Here is a 19,207-nt window from a genome sequence, read left to right on the forward strand (position 1 = left end):
TTCAAAATAGAGCTTGGGAGTCTTTTGAGCCTGTTCCTATTCGATCCTATTGATTTGTTCCCGTTTCAGCTATCTTTTTAGTTTGACCCATTTCACCAGCTAAAGTTATAACACCACTCAAATCAACCCACTCACAAGTAAATGGATACCAATTGCCCACCTCTGAAGAACCCACAAAATGTTTTTAGTTTCTTTCTATTAACATGTTGTAAAATACCCATATCTCTTTCACCACATTTTTCGCATTTTTTATTGTCTCAATACTATGTGATTTTAAATGGGTTGTCATGGTTATTGATAATTTGTTTCCAGTACACATCAAATAACAACTTTTCTTGAATACCCATTTGATTCTAGAACAGGAAAATAAGGAAGATTATGTTACAAAATGGGTAGTAAAAGTCAACATCTTGAGAAGTTTGACTTTTTACGAATAGCACCATCCTTTTAGTGCATACAGAGATCATTCCAATGATTCTGGTAAGTGGCTCTATTTTTTCTACATAAGCAATCTTTTAGGTTTATTAGTGCATTGGTTCTTTAATTAGAGTAAATTTTCTCACTTTTTAGCACTTAATTATATATATTTCTATGTTAGATCTATGTAACTGTTGAAAGGGTGAAGTATAAGGTTCAATAAATTATTGTTTCAGTTTTTTTTTGTTACATTCTCAGGTCTTGCATGAAGGTAATGTTGATATCTGAAGTGGATGGAAGAGGGGACTTGCGTTTGTTTTTGTGAAGTGAATCTATAAAGAACATTTGAGCTGGGGACTTGTGTTTGTTTTTGTCAAGATTCTTACACGGATGTGTTAGTTTATAGATGGATTAATGTGCCGTAGTTTTGTACTTCTGTTTAAATGAACTTGCGCTTTTGTCTGGATTTACTACTAGATGAACACATGTTGCCACTTTCAGATACAAATTATCAAGGTCAAAATTCATCTATGTATCACTTGATCTAGATCAATTATCTATAAATAGATTTTAAAGGAATGAAGATGTGTTATTTTACTTGCCTAAGCATGTTATTTAGAAAAAAAAATACATTCCTTTTGATATATATAATGGTCAATTAAAAATTAATTGGTGCCCTTGGGGATTACTAAGCTATGGGTTTCTGTGATACAAAATAAGTTAATGTGAGTATAAATTATATAATTTACTATTTGTTTTCATATTTAATATAATATATAGTATCATTTACCTTATTTTTATTTATTGGGTTCTAAATTAATGATCAACATGTTATATTATTTGCAACAATGCTTTTAACAAATACTCTATCACGACCAGAATATGTGTGGGAGAAAACATGACATTTATTAGGAGACGATATTGTCACACCCTCAAAATACCACCTAGGGAGTGTCCCTGATAGGCGTGTGACATACCAATAACGAGCCACCAATTACATTGAACCCATACAAGTTATAATTTAAAATCCCCATTATTAATAAAACATCTTCAAAATATTTAAACGAAAACCAGTAAGTTCAGCGGAAGCAAATATTAAACGAAGTTAAACTGTTTCAAAATTCAAATATAGTTTTATGAAATCAATCGCATCAATCCTTCTTGTCGACCCATGACCACTCCAGCTATTCCAGACAGCAAGTTCCCCAAAATCCAAGATACCTAACGACCTGCGAGCATGCAACAAGTGTATCAGACAACGCTGGTGAGTTCATAGTTTTACGAAAACGTTGTTTACCAAGTATGTAGTTAATCCATTGAAGTTAATTCCCGAAAGTAATGATGAAAACAATGTTGATAATACCCCAATACAAGACGGCTTCTGATTATTTTGCCCTTTCTCCAATGCTCCTATCAAAGCATTGGTCATGACTAGGTCATTAGTTCAACACCCGTTCTCCCAGATACGGGGTGAGGTTGCCAAACCTAAGTAGCGCTACTAACTAATACCATGTTACCTTCCTGGTAACCAAACAACACGGAGGGACTTGAAAGGTGATAGGAAGAGTATATTATCCAACATTCCCGTTTTAACCCAAAAGACATGTCCCTCCCAGGAATACCCACTGACTGTCCCAACCACCGGGACGCATGCTCAAGAAAGATGAACTCACCTTAGATTGCTCGGTTAGATTATTTACTTTTACGCGTTAAATGTTAAGTCCGGTACACGCAACCTAAGGTATTTAAAAGGTAAGTACACGTATTGTAGGATCATGTAATACCCTAGTGTTTCCACACCACTCAAGATTGAAGTGAACCAAGTTAAGAAGTTACCACACGATAGCACTCATGCAATGATATATTTATATGTATCAACATCTCCTTAAACAGTTATGTCACCAAATATAATTACAACATAGGGTTTTTACTTCCATTCACAAACTTCACATCTTTATACTCATAGATTATTAAAACACACAACAATAATATGCACCTGACATATATGTATTCCCTAAACACATACTGCATGTACATGGTCCCTACATCCCATCGGCCCAAATTGTAAAACACTTCGGCCCACTGTACTTATTATATTGGGTTACCCTAACTAGTGAACAGGTTTTAATATGTACAACCCAACACCTCTGCGGGGCCCAAGGTAGATGCAATACCTTGATGGGTGTACGAGTCCACACAAATACAGGGCCCAGTCAACATGTATTACATTATTTAGCAATCCATCAACTAACCTTTCACTTAATTTGTTTTGTTTTGTGGGCTCATAATTCCCGACCCACTACACTGTCGAGGACCAACCCAGTATGTTCCCACATGATGTATGACCTAATAGTGAATTCCATCGGAATACGTTACTAGATCATATCAAATTAATTAATTCACATATAACAAGCACAACTAGTGGCAATCACATGCAGTCATAAAAACATTAGCCGACAAGCCTCTTAATGTATGGATCCTATTGGACCGTTCCTGTTGTTACATCATAATTATTTGTGAATCACATGCACACATATACCTCTTCCCATTATATCGAGTACCATGTGCATGTTACTTAACAAACTAATTCAGTATGCATGTAGTTCAACAAGTACAAATCCTTGTGCAATTATAAACATATACTTAACAGATTCAAGCATCACTAAACAAACATTCTTATCATGCAATCAACCTTTACATAATCATACTAGCTGATTCTAAATCAGATTCATGCCATATTCGAACCCATTCATCATCACCCGCAATAAATTTGTCCTACCTATCATTTAATTTCACCAACATATGCATATAACGAAAAACTGACATAAAACAATGCTAACATCAAACCGAAACCACGACGAATCTAATAACTAGTAACTACGGACGAGAGAGAGGGAGATCGTACCGGTGTTCGCCGGAGATTGAACTCGCCGGACAAGGAGAGGGTAGCAGCTAGTTCGTTGCGGAATTCCGAGTAAAGGAGGAAGAGTCGCGACGATGCGAGGGTGTCTTCTTGCTGCCGTAGTGTTTTTAGGTTCTTGTGATTCGTTATATATAACCAAACTTACGTATCTAATGGCTGAATAAAAGGAAGTCGGTGGAGAATTGTGGGAGTGTGGGCTGTAGCGTGTGGGGGGAGGGTTTGCTACTTCCGTACGCAGAAGGTGAAGTAGAGTAGGGTTCCTTATGTTTTTCAAAACCATATTACGTATCCTAATATACACGCACATGATGGGTTTTGGGCTCATATGCTGTGGGCTCGACATATAAGTTTTAAACATAATCCAACACTAAAGGAATAAGAAAATAAAATGGGCTGTGAAGGTGTGTCGGCCCAACAGATGTTGTGAATTAGTGGTGGTGGCTGCCATGTACAGAATCGAGTAGTGATAGCGCACTTACCAAAAAAATGAGATGCCAAAGGATTTGTTTATAGCCGAGAAGAGAAGGGCTTCGCTGGGGGTGGGGGTATGCCTACTGCCATCGAACAATCAAGAAGAAGGGAGTAATGCCTTAGGGTTTTCTTTTGAGTTTAAGTTAATCAAGAACATCTTACGTGCATTGAATCTGATAAGGATTTGGGGCCTGTTACCCACTTTGGCCGAAATGGGCTTAAGCCCAACCACTTGGGCTGCTACAATTAAATGATATATCTACCATATAGTGGTGGTTTGGGCTTCTAGTCCAATTAGGTTTTGTTTGGGCTTCGCGGATTCGGGATGCGGCCCGCTAAAACAACCATTTATTTGAAACACTAAGGTGTGACCCAAAAATATTAGTGTGCTTTATTAGCGAAATAATCATACGAAATAATCATACGATTAACAGGATGTTACTTAGCATGAAATGTGTAATGCATTGAAGAGAAACGACGAGGAATTAAGATCGCAAGACTGAAAGGCACAAACCTTGAAAGTTCGGGTTGTCACATCATCCCCAACTTGAAAGAAATTTCGTCCCGAAATTTGACAAGCGCCACGTGTGAGAGAAACGAAGTGAGAAATCAGAGTTGTTGCGGGTTTTGCTCAATTGTGGCATCATCCCCAACTAGAAAAGGAATCTCGCCCCGAAATTTAGCAAACAGTCACTGAGGAAGCTAGTTTTGTTAAGCGTTTTCGCGGGGTGTCACATCATCCCCAACTTGAAAGAATTTTCGTCCCGAAAATTGATCTAAAACAATGGTTTGAAGTAAGTTCCGACGAACTCGATCTATAGATACTTTACAACGCCTGGGGGGGGGCTAATCTTGTGATCAGTGGAAATCATGGTATGGTGGTTAGCGCTTTGTTATGTCAGTTGCCAATCAAAGAAACAGGGAATTAATGAGGTTCGTACAAAGAATCGAGCGAAACAGGGGTCCATTAAACATCCGAAGGATTTGGTCAACAAATTTGTTGTCTAGAAGTAACTTCCAGTAGTGGTGCATGGCGGCATGGCACAACAGGGAGGTTCGCCACATTGCGGTCGCACGAGTGTATCATTTGTCCAATACAGAGTTTGGTGGGTAAAGATTAGTGTTGCAAAACGACAAACGCGAGTAACTGGGACTCTGAATTAAGCCATCATGGTATATCGCTGTATCATCGGTACTCTCGGATAGAAGTGATGCGTGTTGTAGGGTTGGGTTTCAAAACTCACAAGGGTATTGGGAAGTAGGTCAATGTCGAACACTTGACCCACAAGATCAAGTTTTCGACCAAAAAGAACATGAAAAGCTTCTATCGATTTACTATCAGTTAATTCTACTGTATGCTTATTTACAAGAAAGGTGGGAGTCAGTCCTAACTGACGACTGAACCCTAAAGTACCTAACTCCAATCGAAACAAGAGTCAAATAAAACAGAAGCAGAAAAAGATCATTCAAAGAAGACGTACCGGTCTCAACATTGCCTTCACTGCGAGTCTCCCCCAGCGCCAATAGTATACACTCCTCCACGTGCTCCGTTCCCACCATTGTTCCCATTGTTGCCGCTCCCAGTATTGTTGTTGTTGCCAGCATTCTGATTAAGCTGAGGGCAATCCCTCTTAAAATGACCCTCATCACCACACTGAAAGCACCCCTTTTGATTTCCCCGATTCGGTTGGGGCTGCTGCCTCTCCTGCTGCTGTGGCTGCTGCTGCGGCGGCTTTGGGAGCCAGACCCTACAATCTTTGGCCATATGGCCCACCTTGTTGCACCTATGACATACTCGGGTGCACGGCCCGCGATGGTGAAACATACACTTATCACACTTTGGTAACTTTCCCGCGTAAGAACCCTGATTTGAATTGTTGCTCTGATTCTGGTTCACAGAGGATGTCTGGCTGAAACTACGGTGGGTGCTGTTGTCTGCCCTTTTCTGAGATTGGCTGGCACTAGTTGCTTTGTCAGTATCGTTCCATTTTCGCTTGTGATCACTAGCAGGTGTGGTAGCTGTAGCAGTCGAGGTAGTAGCCGAAACACGTGGCGGCAAGCTGCCACGTTCGACCTCTTGGTCGGTAATCTTATGTGCTAGACGCACGATACGGGGCAGATTGTCTAAGTTTGCAGCAGTAACGTACCCCTTAACAGCTGGTGCTAAACCCTTGAGATACAACTCAATTCGCCTAGATGGGGGTCGAGACATGTTAGGGCACAAAGTTGCTAAATCATTAGACCTCCTAGTGTATGCTTCAATCTCAGATCCCTCCATTTTCAGATTGTAGAACTCGTTCTCCAGTTTCTGAATCTCGTCACGAGGGCAATACTCCTCTCGCATCAACTCCTGGAAATCATCCCAGGTAGTGGCATTCGCCATCTCAATACCCAACATCTGCACTTGGGCATTCCACCAGGTTAAGGCACCATCCTCCAAAGTGCCTGTAGCATACTTCACACGGTCCCCCACGGGACAGTTGCACATAGCAAATACCGATTCAGCCTTCTCGAACCAACGTAAGAGTCCCACAGCCCCTTCAGTCCCACTGAAGGTCTGTGGCTTACAATCCATGAACATCTTGTACGTACAAGCAGGTGGATGGTTTTGATTCGCAGGTTGACCTAAAACGAAGGAAGTAAGACGCACAGGTAAGATTCGAGTATACGACACAAGGATAGAAAGTAATTGGCACATATCGTACCAGCCTGGTAAGCCGCTAGGGCTTCAGCTACACGAGTGTTGATTAAGTCGGTTAATTTGGCCTGGGTCATAGCAATGTGACCACGTCCACCACCTCGGCCTCCTCCACGTCCACTCATGGTTCTAAATAAGAGAAGGGAACTATCTTAAGGGTCGAAATGAGGTAAAAGTCGAGTATCACATTGAAATCTACAAACTACCAAGTTTACACACAATAGGGCAGAACCCTTCCCACACTCGTTAAGCCTCACTGGGATTTGCATGCACCTCGCGCTATTATTATGTGTGCACCCATAATAATAAGGCGATTTGCATGCTTATCTCAGTGCCTCTTAACTTGCGCTAAAAGGTTCCCCGCATTCAAATAGCAAGCGAGGGGTTTTATGGGATCAAGAATCACAATAGTCGAAGGGTAGTGTCACACTAATAGATCATATAACAGGGGTTTGTAGTGTAAGGGCTCATGCTGTGGTGCCAAGTGTGCATTCACGTGTAATGTTATACATAAGTGTACACTAAATATGCTATGCAATCGTAAATGAGAAACGAACCTTGCAGTCTGGAGCTGAGTGTCATGGTCGGTTTCGGTACTGTTCGGTTATAGTCTGGTTTTATGAAAACGTTTTAAAACCAAGTTCACTATAACCAATGGCTCTGATACCAAACTGTCACACCCTCAAAATACCACCTAGGGAGTGTCCCTGATAGGCGTGTGACATACCAATAACGAGCCACCAATTACATTGAACCCATACAAGTTATAATTTAAAATCCCCATTATTAATAAAACATCTTCAAAATATTTAAACGAAAACCAGTAAGTTCAGCGGAAGCAAATATTAAACGAAGTTAAACTGTTTCAAAATTCAAATATAGTTTTATGAAATCAATCGCATCAATCCTTCTTGTCGACCCATGACCACTCCAGCTATTCCAGACAGCAAGTTCCCCAAAATCCAAGATACCTAACGACCTGCGAGCATGCAACAAGTGTATCAGACAACGCTGGTGAGTTCATAGTTTTACGAAAACGTTGTTTACCAAGTATGTAGTTAATCCATTGAAGTTAATTCCCGAAAGTAATGATGAAAACAATGTTGATAATACCCCAATACAAGACGGCTTCTGATTATTTTGCCCTTTCTCCAATGCTCCTATCAAAGCATTGGTCATGACTAGGTCATTAGTTCAACACCCGTTCTCCCAGATACGGGGTGAGGTTGCCAAACCTAAGTAGCGCTACTAACTAATACCATGTTACCTTCCTGGTAACCAAACAACACGGAGGGACTTGAAAGGTGATAGGAAGAGTATATTATCCAACATTCCCGTTTTAACCCAAAAGACATGTCCCTCCCAGGAATACCCACTGACTGTCCCAACCACCGGGACGCATGCTCAAGAAAGATGAACTCACCTTAGATTGCTCGGTTAGATTATTTACTTTTACGCGTTAAATGTTAAGTCCGGTACACGCAACCTAAGGTATTTAAAAGGTAAGTACACGTATTGTAGGATCATGTAATACCCTAGTGTTTCCACACCACTCAAGATTGAAGTGAACCAAGTTAAGAAGTTACCACACGATAGCACTCATGCAATGATATATTTATATGTATCAACATCTCCTTAAACAGTTATGTCACCAAATATAATTACAACATAGGGTTTTTACTTCCATTCACAAACTTCACATCTTTATACTCATAGATTATTAAAACACACAACAATAATATGCACCTGACATATATGTATTCCCTAAACACATACTGCATGTACATGGTCCCTACATCCCATCGGCCCAAATTGTAAAACACTTCGGCCCACTGTACTTATTATATTGGGTTACCCTAACTAGTGAACAGGTTTTAATATGTACAACCCAACACCTCTGCGGGGCCCAAGGTAGATGCAATACCTTGATGGGTGTACGAGTCCACACAAATACAGGGCCCAGTCAACATGTATTACATTATTTAGCAATCCATCAACTAACCTTTCACTTAATTTGTTTTGTTTTGTGGGCTCATAATTCCCGACCCACTACACTGTCGAGGACCAACCCAGTATGTTCCCACATGATGTATGACCTAATAGTGAATTCCATCGGAATACGTTACTAGATCATATCAAATTAATTAATTCACATATAACAAGCACAACTAGTGGCAATCACATGCAGTCATAAAAACATTAGCCGACAAGCCTCTTAATGTATGGATCCTATTGGACCGTTCCTGTTGTTACATCATAATTATTTGTGAATCACATGCACACATATACCTCTTCCCATTATATCGAGTACCATGTGCATGTTACTTAACAAACTAATTCAGTATGCATGTAGTTCAACAAGTACAAATCCTTGTGCAATTATAAACATATACTTAACAGATTCAAGCATCACTAAACAAACATTCTTATCATGCAATCAACCTTTACATAATCATACTAGCTGATTCTAAATCAGATTCATGCCATATTCGAACCCATTCATCATCACCCGCAATAAATTTGTCCTACCTATCATTTAATTTCACCAACATATGCATATAACGAAAAACTGACATAAAACAATGCTAACATCAAACCGAAACCACGACGAATCTAATAACTAGTAACTACGGACGAGAGAGAGGGAGATCGTACCGGTGTTCGCCGGAGATTGAACTCGCCGGACAAGGAGAGGGTAGCAGCTAGTTCGTTGCGGAATTCCGAGTAAAGGAGGAAGAGTCGCGACGATGCGAGGGTGTCTTCTTGCTGCCGTAGTGTTTTTAGGTTCTTGTGATTCGTTATATATAACCAAACTTACGTATCTAATGGCTGAATAAAAGGAAGTCGGTGGAGAATTGTGGGAGTGTGGGCTGTAGCGTGTGGGGGGAGGGTTTGCTACTTCCGTACGCAGAAGGTGAAGTAGAGTAGGGTTCCTTATGTTTTTCAAAACCATATTACGTATCCTAATATACACGCACATGATGGGTTTTGGGCTCATATGCTGTGGGCTCGACATATAAGTTTTAAACATAATCCAACACTAAAGGAATAAGAAAATAAAATGGGCTGTGAAGGTGTGTCGGCCCAACAGATGTTGTGAATTAGTGGTGGTGGCTGCCATGTACAGAATCGAGTAGTGATAGCGCACTTACCAAAAAAATGAGATGCCAAAGGATTTGTTTATAGCCGAGAAGAGAAGGGCTTCGCTGGGGGTGGGGGTATGCCTACTGCCATCGAACAATCAAGAAGAAGGGAGTAATGCCTTAGGGTTTTCTTTTGAGTTTAAGTTAATCAAGAACATCTTACGTGCATTGAATCTGATAAGGATTTGGGGCCTGTTACCCACTTTGGCCGAAATGGGCTTAAGCCCAACCACTTGGGCTGCTACAATTAAATGATATATCTACCATATAGTGGTGGTTTGGGCTTCTAGTCCAATTAGGTTTTGTTTGGGCTTCGCGGATTCGGGATGCGGCCCGCTAAAACAACCATTTATTTGAAACACTAAGGTGTGACCCAAAAATATTAGTGTGCTTTATTAGCGAAATAATCATACGAAATAATCATACGATTAACAGGATGTTACTTAGCATGAAATGTGTAATGCATTGAAGAGAAACGACGAGGAATTAAGATCGCAAGACTGAAAGGCACAAACCTTGAAAGTTCGGGTTGTCACAGATATTCTATACAAGCGTCGAAAAAAGACACAGATCCATGGTAAATTCGTATTTCACGTTTAACAAGGACATATTTTACACTATACTATTTGTTTAATTTGTTGTAACTTTGGTTTCTACGTTTTGTAGACCTAACGCTTCCTGAACATTCCTGAACATCAACTGAAGAATCTTATTTTGTTGGAAATTGAGAATTATTTAATTTTCAATGGGTCAATCATAAGTAGGTTTTCAAATCCTTTAAAACAGTTGGGCACATGTTTTTGCAAGACAATATACCAACCATTATCCAAAGAATTGGTGAGTATATATTTAGCCTATACTTTACGTTCTAGATTTTATATGTTCAATAATGAATTTTCATATATGACAACTATTACTGTTATTTCTTGTAGGTGCTTCCACTATCATTTGTTGTTAGACAATACACAACTATTGTTCCAACTATTCGCGTTGTTCTTTATTTATCTATTGGATATAAGTGGACGGTTACCCTTAAAAAAGTTGGTAATAACTTTTGTTTCACCGATGGTTGGCACATTTTTTTGTCTGAGCTTCTTTTGGGTTTTGGTGATACCCTATTTTTCAAGATGCTAAATAAGTCACTTTATAAAGTTAGAATCTTTGATAAAGATGGATGTGAGATACTATTGAGGAAATCAACTTCAGATTCCATATACCACAAAGATACGTTTGACGAATACAACTTTTCCGAGCTTCCTAATGATTTCAAGTATCATATTTTTGAGTCTACTATCACTAATAGTTTGGTAAATCAATTTTATACGTTAACATTCTTATAAGTTAGATTAAGTTAGTGACATTTTACATTCTAAAAAAACGATATTTTTCAACTTGTGTAGTGGCTTCCTCCATATATTGTCGAATATGCTTGTTTACATGACAACTCAGAATTTATTGTTAAAATGGTTGATTGACGTCAATGGGAGTTGAAAATGTCTACAAAAGAAGGACCTTTTGAAGTAACACGGTTTGTACTTTAATTGCACCATACAACATATTTATAATTTTTGAAAATTTATATTTATTATTGTTTTGGTTATTACAGATACAATGTCGTCGGTTGGGGTGATTTGATAAAAAATGGGGAACTTCCATGGAGCATTATCGATGTTTTCAAATGGTCAACTAGCAAAGGGAAGCTTCTGCTTACAATAGATAAAGAATAACTATGATAGTTCAAAATAATTATTTTATCAGTTTCCTGTTTTCATAACATTCTCATTGTATTTTCAGTATTGTCGTATTTGATTTTTTTTTTTTTGTAATTCAACATTATGAATTGTGAGTTTTTATTAATGATCAGTTGTTTTTTGTTAGCTTACCACATTTTTTGAATGTTTTAACATGTATTAGGTGTTATCTTTAATACTCAAGTTCATATATAAGATAGATAGTTTTTTGCATTTATGTGGTTTTTTAGTTTTGTGTTTTGTTTGATTGAAAAACATTGCATCACGGTTTTCATTGATAATATAAGATAAATAAATTACGTACATTGTCATTGTTAACATATATAAATGACATTATTTTAATATATTATCGTATTAAGATTAAGAATTAAGAATGTCCTCACAAATTTTAAAAAAATAAGCCGTTATACTTAAAAAAAATATACATGATTAATAACTAATAAAATAAACAACTTGTGGATACCACGGGTGATAACCTAGTTTAATGAATATGTGAGTTAACGTTCTTAAAAATACTTATTTGATTTGTTATAGGTGTAGTTAATAAACATAATTAACATGCAATGTAACGCCCTGTTTTTTCATACTTTCCATAATTAGAAAGCTCGCCTTGTAATGCTATTTTTGGAAATCTTGTATTCTTGTAATCATCTATTCGTTGTAATCGTTGTAAAATCCGAGAGTTGAATCATAAATAAAATTCGTATTTCTTTAAATTCACATTCTACATATTCATATATGCTCATACGTTCGAATTCATTGTACATCGAATCCTTATTCGTAATTCATATGCATACGATACTTATTTACGATACATGTCCATGCTTGTCCTTAAATTTTTGATATGCTTATTTACACAACGATTAATCATCTAATATGTGATATATACTTGTCACTTACAAACATATTACATACTTATACATCACACTTTTTACCTAGTTAAATCATGTTTTATTTCATATTATACCTTGTTACAAGTTAGGGGAAACATTGTTGCATATTATTACACAACTTAATTAACAAAATTACTCATTATAATGTTTTTTTTTTAAAAAATAAAGAAATATGGCAGCCCCAAATCAGCGAAATTCAGCCCCATATGGTTGGGTTTTGTGGGCTTGTTTCAAGGTTTAACCCCTTCTAAACACTTCCAAAGCCCAACTCATTGAAACTCTAATCCCTTCCCTATATAATAAGCACTTCCCCACTCCTTATTCCACTTTTACAAGCCTCACGTCACACCTCGATATTTACAGCTCAGCCCGGTGGGCCCGGTGGGGAGTATCGTGACGTAAAATTGGTATCGTCATAGTCAAACATACACAGAATAGCACAACGGAAGTCTTGGAATATAAAAATATCATTACAACCCAATTGTCTGAAAATACTGAAATGATAATTATGTACGAGCTTGTAATGTTAAATCCACATGCGGATCATTATAAAATGTACAAAATGAAGTTTAGCAGACTTTAGGGCACCCTAAGGATTTGCAAGATCCTTTATTGACACCAAGTAGCTCCCACCCTATTTGCGTATAGTACCTGTCACGTAGTCTTTTGAAAATACGTCAGTTTACACTGGCAAATACAATTAACCGACTCATCTGAAAATGTTTATGAAAATTGGTTTAAGGGCACAAGGCACGAAAATTCATTAATAACTTGGGACAATTATACTTATAATCTTGTATACAGATTTACATGTTTGTCATACGTTTAGGGCCCGGGATAGAAGCCGAGACATGATTAATCGACACACCACTTATAAAACCCACAGAGGAGTTATCCCCAACTCGTGGGTAATTTGCATATTGGCATCTGTCAGGTGTATGCCTACACCCCGTGCTTAAGTCGTGGCCATTTGCAATTAAATGAGCCAAGGATATCCAAGACACGGACGCATTAACCCCCAAATGTTTATGTTACCAAACAATACAGATTAAAACGGGTTTTGTGGATTTGTCAATCACAATCCGACCAAGTGATACCATACCTGACCAAGCGGTAATAATTTACCGTATCCCAAGCCCGTATAAGGGAAAATAAGTTAAAAGTATTTACCTGAGCTACTACTTGATTCACAGCAAAATTTATATAACTCAGCCGTATCCAATCTAACTAAATGCAGATAACTTTTACCGGGAGGCCCTAGTTTGGAATGATGGTAATATATAACTAATTTAGAATGCTAACAGGTCTTATTTAGGTCATAGACCTAAACCAGCTAACTTAAAGTATCAGAAACAGTACAATTCGCTAGATTAAGTGATGACCGGAATGGAATGTAATTTAGACCCAACAAGTATGAAGACTTGTATAATATGGGTAACCTAAATACATTATGGATTTTGAAGTAAAAATGATAAGGTTTAACTCGTTTCGGTAAACTTACGTAAACTAGTTACGTAAGTCTAACCATACGCGTATAAGCCATGACAAGTAACCGGATAAGTCATGAACAAGTTCCATATGCCAATATACTTTAAACAAGTTACAATATCAGTAGGATATCAACTTGTATGCCCATTAAGGTTTTAAAATCAAACTATACCTCATAAGGGCGTTTTGGTCATTTTATGACGTATAAAAGGAATTTGAGTACAATCTGATGTTACGATCATGAACATTCTTTGAAAATACTATATTAATGATATAATATCAGTAGGATATCAAACATATGTGTGTTTGATAGTTTAAAACCAAACTGCGCTCCATAGGGGCATTTTGGTAATTTCACACATAGTTTTGAAGGCTAATTTGGGAATATGAGTTTATATAATATACCTACTGTTAAAATTATTTAAAATAAATTTATAAAGTCAGTAGGTAACATGTCTTGAATGGTAGTTATGGTTTAACGCCATCCTACGAGCCGAAACGGCGTTAAAGTCGCTAAATGAAGATATGTGCGATGTTTAAGGAAAACTGACGTTATGATCAAGTTTATATGATCTAAATATGTTAATTAATATAACATATCAGTAATAAAAAGGTTTTGTATGAAAATTATGCTTTTACATCATTTTAGGTGCAAAAAGGGCATTATCGTCATTTAAGGATATAATTCAAGAATATATGCGTAAACTCAATTTGTAAACTGAATGGATATCCCAAATTATCCTAATTATGATATTACATCAATAGGAAATGAGTTTGGTATGAAAACTTATGCTTAAACCCGATCTATGCGCCTAAAGGGCATTTTAGTCAAATTTAAAGCATAAATTACGATATTTCATGCAAACTCAGTTTATGATCAGGTTCGTAACATCGAAATATGTTAAACATGTTAACATATCAGTATCTAAGTTTTTTGAAAGCTTATTGGTGTCTAAAACCTTATTTTTGCTAAAAAGGGCGTAATAGTCAAAGTACGGCATCTTAACGGAATATGCGCAAAAACTCAAATTTCTAGTATGATCGTGTAATATAACCTTATAGGGTTATGCTACATTATCTTACAATCATAACGAAACCTAAAAATCAGTAGTAACTAATCTAATTCAGTTCATAATCGAAAGTCAACGCAGAAGTCAAACTTCGCGACTTTCGGTTGTGAACCGACCCTAAAACTGGAATTGACGAGTCGAACATGTTTACACATGTTCTAATAATTATTACCAAGTTGTTTAAATGAAAAAACTTATTTTAGAACACTTCTAAACTCATATCGCAATTATTTTAAAAACTGACCCGTTGACTTTTAAAACAATATTACGTTGACTAGTCAATTGACCAAGCAAACGTGATTCTTAGGAGGTGCCCTTTCGTTGACTAGTCAATTGACCAAGCAAACGTGATTCTTAGGAGGTGCCCTTTTGAGGGATTAACACCTACCTAATTATGATCACGTAGCCATGTTCGTTGCGAACAATGGCTTGACCTTTTAAGGTCTAGCTAAAAGTCAAAGCGTTTATCGTAAACGCTTGGCTTTTCGGCTTTAAAAGCCTACTAAACGAAATGTAACTGAAAGGAACACTTACAAAGTGATCCTTAGATGAAAATAACTTGATTTGGAGTTTCCCAATAGCTAGGATGCTCTAGAAGTGAGAGATAGAAGATTTCAAGGAATGGTGCAAGTTGGAACAATGAACAAGATCATCTATTTATAGAGTTCCAAGGATCTATGGATGATCAACAGGTGTTAGAGAGTTCCTAGGATGCTTACAAGTGTCCCCATACATGTACAAAACAAGCTACAAGTCCATAGATTTGGTTTGAAGGTTTTAAAGTTGCTTGGAGTGGGGAACAATGATTTTTCGTAGCTGGCAAGAGGTATACGGACCGTATAGGTCCAGGTATGCAGTCCGTAAGGACCAGGTCAGCTCATACAAACTTTCATCTGTTGTCAAGTTTGGCCCATGTACTTCCGAACTCACACGTATCGTCTTGTAACTTGTAAAAAGGTATGTTTAGCCAATATTAGGCATACATGGGAGTGTGAACAAATATCATAAGGCTCCCGGTTCGTCAAAAGATCACCCGAAGGTACTTATTTCTACAATTGACGCTTTTAACCCTTGTTTCCGCAACTTGTGCATTTTATCATATAATGGCATCAAATTCAAGGTCAATATCAAGCATTCCCAAGAGATGATTGAACATTACGACACTCCATTTCATTTAAATGGTCTCTCAAAGATGTAGTTTTAGATGTTGACGCTTTTGGCCCCTTTAACGCACAAACTTGCTCATATTATCGTTTTATTGCGTCAAAGCCCTATGTTGCCCATATTGGGCATTCCCGAGAGTATTATCAAACCTCACAATGCTTCGGATTCATTAAAAGGTCACCCAGTGGTAAAAATTAACATGTTGACACTTTTAACCCTTTTCAACGCACAAACTTGTGCGTATTATCGTTTATCGGCATTAAAGCCCTAAATGGCCAATATTATGTATTCCTAAGAATACGATCAAACATCATAACACTTTGGGTTCGTTACAAGGTCACTCAGAGGTATAATTAAACATGTTGACACTTTTAACCCTTCGCCGCGCAAACTTTCAATTAATTACGCAAACGGCTCCTCTCGACCCACAAGTTGCTCATTTGCAAATACGAACACTGTGTAAGGTCATTCAGAGGCTTAGTTTAAGCATGTTGACACTTTCAGTCCTCTCACATTCAAAGTTTTTTATTTTTCGCAAAATTAGTCCTTAATAGTCAACGTTTGACTTCATTAGGGTTTAGTACACGTGTCAACACATCAATGGACGTGATTTTACGAGGTGTTACATCCTCACCCCCTTAAAAGAAATATCGACCTCGAGATTTGCTCAAAAAGATGGAAGTACTTTCTGTCGTATAATGGACTTAACCTCCACAGCATATTTGGGGCCTCTACGGGCACCCAGTTGACCTTTACAATAGGTACATGTTTTCCATCGGAGTTTCTTAACCTGTCGATCCTTAATCGATACTGGTTTCTCAACAAACCATAAGTTTTCTCAACAAACCATAAGTTTTCATTAATCTACACATCATTATGTGATGATTCTATCGATTTATCGGCTAGACATATCCTTAAATCACCAGTGTGGAACACATTGTGAATTCCATCAAGCTCCTTAGGTAAGTTTTAGCTTATAGGCTACTGATCTTGACGTATTCAATTTTCTTGAATGGTCCTATATATCTAGAGCTTAACTTGCCTGTTTCAATAAAACACAGCACACCTTTCCAAGGTGGTACTTTCTGTTTAATCTTGTTCCTTATTGGGAATTTAAGAGGTTTGCGACTCTTGTCAGCATTAATTTTCTGTCTAGTACTGGCAGCTTTCAGACGATTACGGATTCGTATGATCTTATCTGTTGTTTCCAGGATAATTTCAGGTCCTGATAATTGGACTCACCAAACTTCTGTCCAACAAATGGACATTTGACATTCTTTCTATACAAGGCCTCCAAAGGAGCAACCTTGATACTTATATAATCACTATTAGTTCGTAGGACAACTGAATTAGGGTAAGATAGTCATTCCAACTATTACTTAAATCAACCTTAAGAATAGCTACCCTCATGGTTACTTGAACAAATTGATGATCCTGGGCAGCTGGTAACGATTTTCCATTGTTACCTATTTGTGGTTGCGGTAATTAATGCACAAGCGCATTGAACCGTCTTTCTTAAATAATAACATTGGAGCTCTCAGAATGATGAGCTAGGCTTTATGAACCTTTTTCTTAAAGCTCATTTGATTGGGGTTTCAATCCTTTCATTACCGCCAGTACTAACTGATCTGGAGCTCTTACAATAGAAGCAGTCTTAGGTGGGATGTTAATCCTAACTCCACTTGCCTCTCAGGAGGTAAACAGGGTAGTTCTTTGGAGAAGACAATCAATATAAACCGAGATGACAGAGATATTTTAAATCTTAGGCTTTAGTTCATCTTTCATCACCTGTGCCATATAAATGACACATTTTCTTCACGAATGCATGGATGCCTTAAGTAAAGATACTTACTCAGACATTTCTATACTGGATATCTTCTTTGAATACCATTAGCAAACTTTAGTACAATATGACCATTAGGATATCTCAATGGTTCCATGCATTAAACCTCCATACTGATCAGGCATGGAAGCAATCTATGGGACACACTAGGATACGCCAATCCTCATATGGCGCTTTTATCAATCACAGTTTGGCATTCGCAGTTGACAGAAATCAATGAGATAACAAAATAAAATAACATATATTGTCGTACTCTATCTGGAGAAATAATACTCTACTTTTTATGAATGAGGATTTTTCGATGAGAATAGGAGGGAAGGTTTCTATGATTTCGTTGGAAAGTTCTACCTTATACTTAATATCTGGAGTTCTTATGGGAAATTCTAAAAGTTTGCTAAGCTTATGATTTAGAAAGACTTATTAGTACTTGTATCAATACATAATTCTTAACAATAATATCATTGATTTATGTTAAGGAATGTACCCGATGACATTAATGATATGAACTGCCTCTGGCATTCATCAGGAGAGTTTAGGCGCTTCCATTCTTAGTCTCTCTATACTTAGCTATACCTTCCTTGACAGTTTTAGGGCAGTTAGTCCTGATGTGGCCTTTCTCGCAATAGCCGAAATAGACTGCATTCATTATGTTTCTACATTCATGGGACTGATGACCAGTTCTTTTGCAGATGCCACATTGCTTTGGCCTTTGATCCTTTCGACATTATCCCCAGTGCCTTTTGTCGCAGGTCTTGCATACAGGCTTTTTACTGGACTTTTGATGGTTCTTATTGAATCCGAACTTGCCCTTTTTCTTAGATTTCTGGGAGTTATCCTCCTTCCTTTTCCTTTTTCCATCAGTCTCAGTTTAGACTGACTTACTTCTTAACCCATCTAGTGTGAGTGGCTGAGATAGATCCACAGTGGATTTATCAGAAGCAGGCTTTGAAGCCTTATCATGCTCTTTTATCGCTGGTGCCAAATCACCAACACGTTGTGCATTACGCTTAGATCCTAGGCTAGTTAAATAGGGTACTATCCTAGATAATGAATTGAAATCGGTAACATACCGCCGACATTCTAGATTTTTCATGGTTAGAGTCAGAAAATCTGATTCCACCTTTTTCATTTCATGTCGCGGACAGCAGGTTTTTCTGATAAGGTCTATAAACTTGAACCATCCCATATTATATATGGGTATCTTCCCTGTGGACTTTATTAATGTCTCCCACCAGCTAAGGGCAGCGCCCTTGAATGACTGTGATACATACCTCACAATGTCTTCCTTAGCACAACCGCTGATATTCACGATGGTTTCCATTTCTTCCAACCATTCCATGCAGTCA

General features: G+C 37.7%; 2 long non-coding RNA genes across 2 annotated transcripts; both read right to left on the reverse strand.

Moving 5' to 3' along the window:
* Window positions 1–1,322: 1,322 nt before the first annotated feature.
* LOC118480556 lies at window positions 1,323–4,089 on the reverse strand. Its single transcript, XR_004863248.1, has 3 exons — window positions 3,323–4,089; window positions 2,091–2,153; window positions 1,323–1,646 (listed from the first exon to the last, which is right to left on the reverse strand). It is a non-coding gene; the product is annotated as an uncharacterized LOC118480556 (long non-coding RNA).
* Window positions 4,090–7,228: 3,139 nt separating this feature from the next.
* LOC118480557 lies at window positions 7,229–9,931 on the reverse strand. The gene is made up of 3 exons (XR_004863249.1): window positions 9,165–9,931; window positions 7,933–7,995; window positions 7,229–7,488 (listed from the first exon to the last, which is right to left on the reverse strand). It is a non-coding gene; the product is annotated as an uncharacterized LOC118480557 (long non-coding RNA).
* Window positions 9,932–19,207: the final 9,276 nt, after the last annotated feature.

This window comes from Helianthus annuus, chromosome 7 (assembly GCF_002127325.2).
Source record: "Helianthus annuus cultivar XRQ/B chromosome 7, HanXRQr2.0-SUNRISE, whole genome shotgun sequence".
NCBI classification, from domain to species: Eukaryota; Viridiplantae; Streptophyta; class Magnoliopsida; order Asterales; family Asteraceae; genus Helianthus; species Helianthus annuus.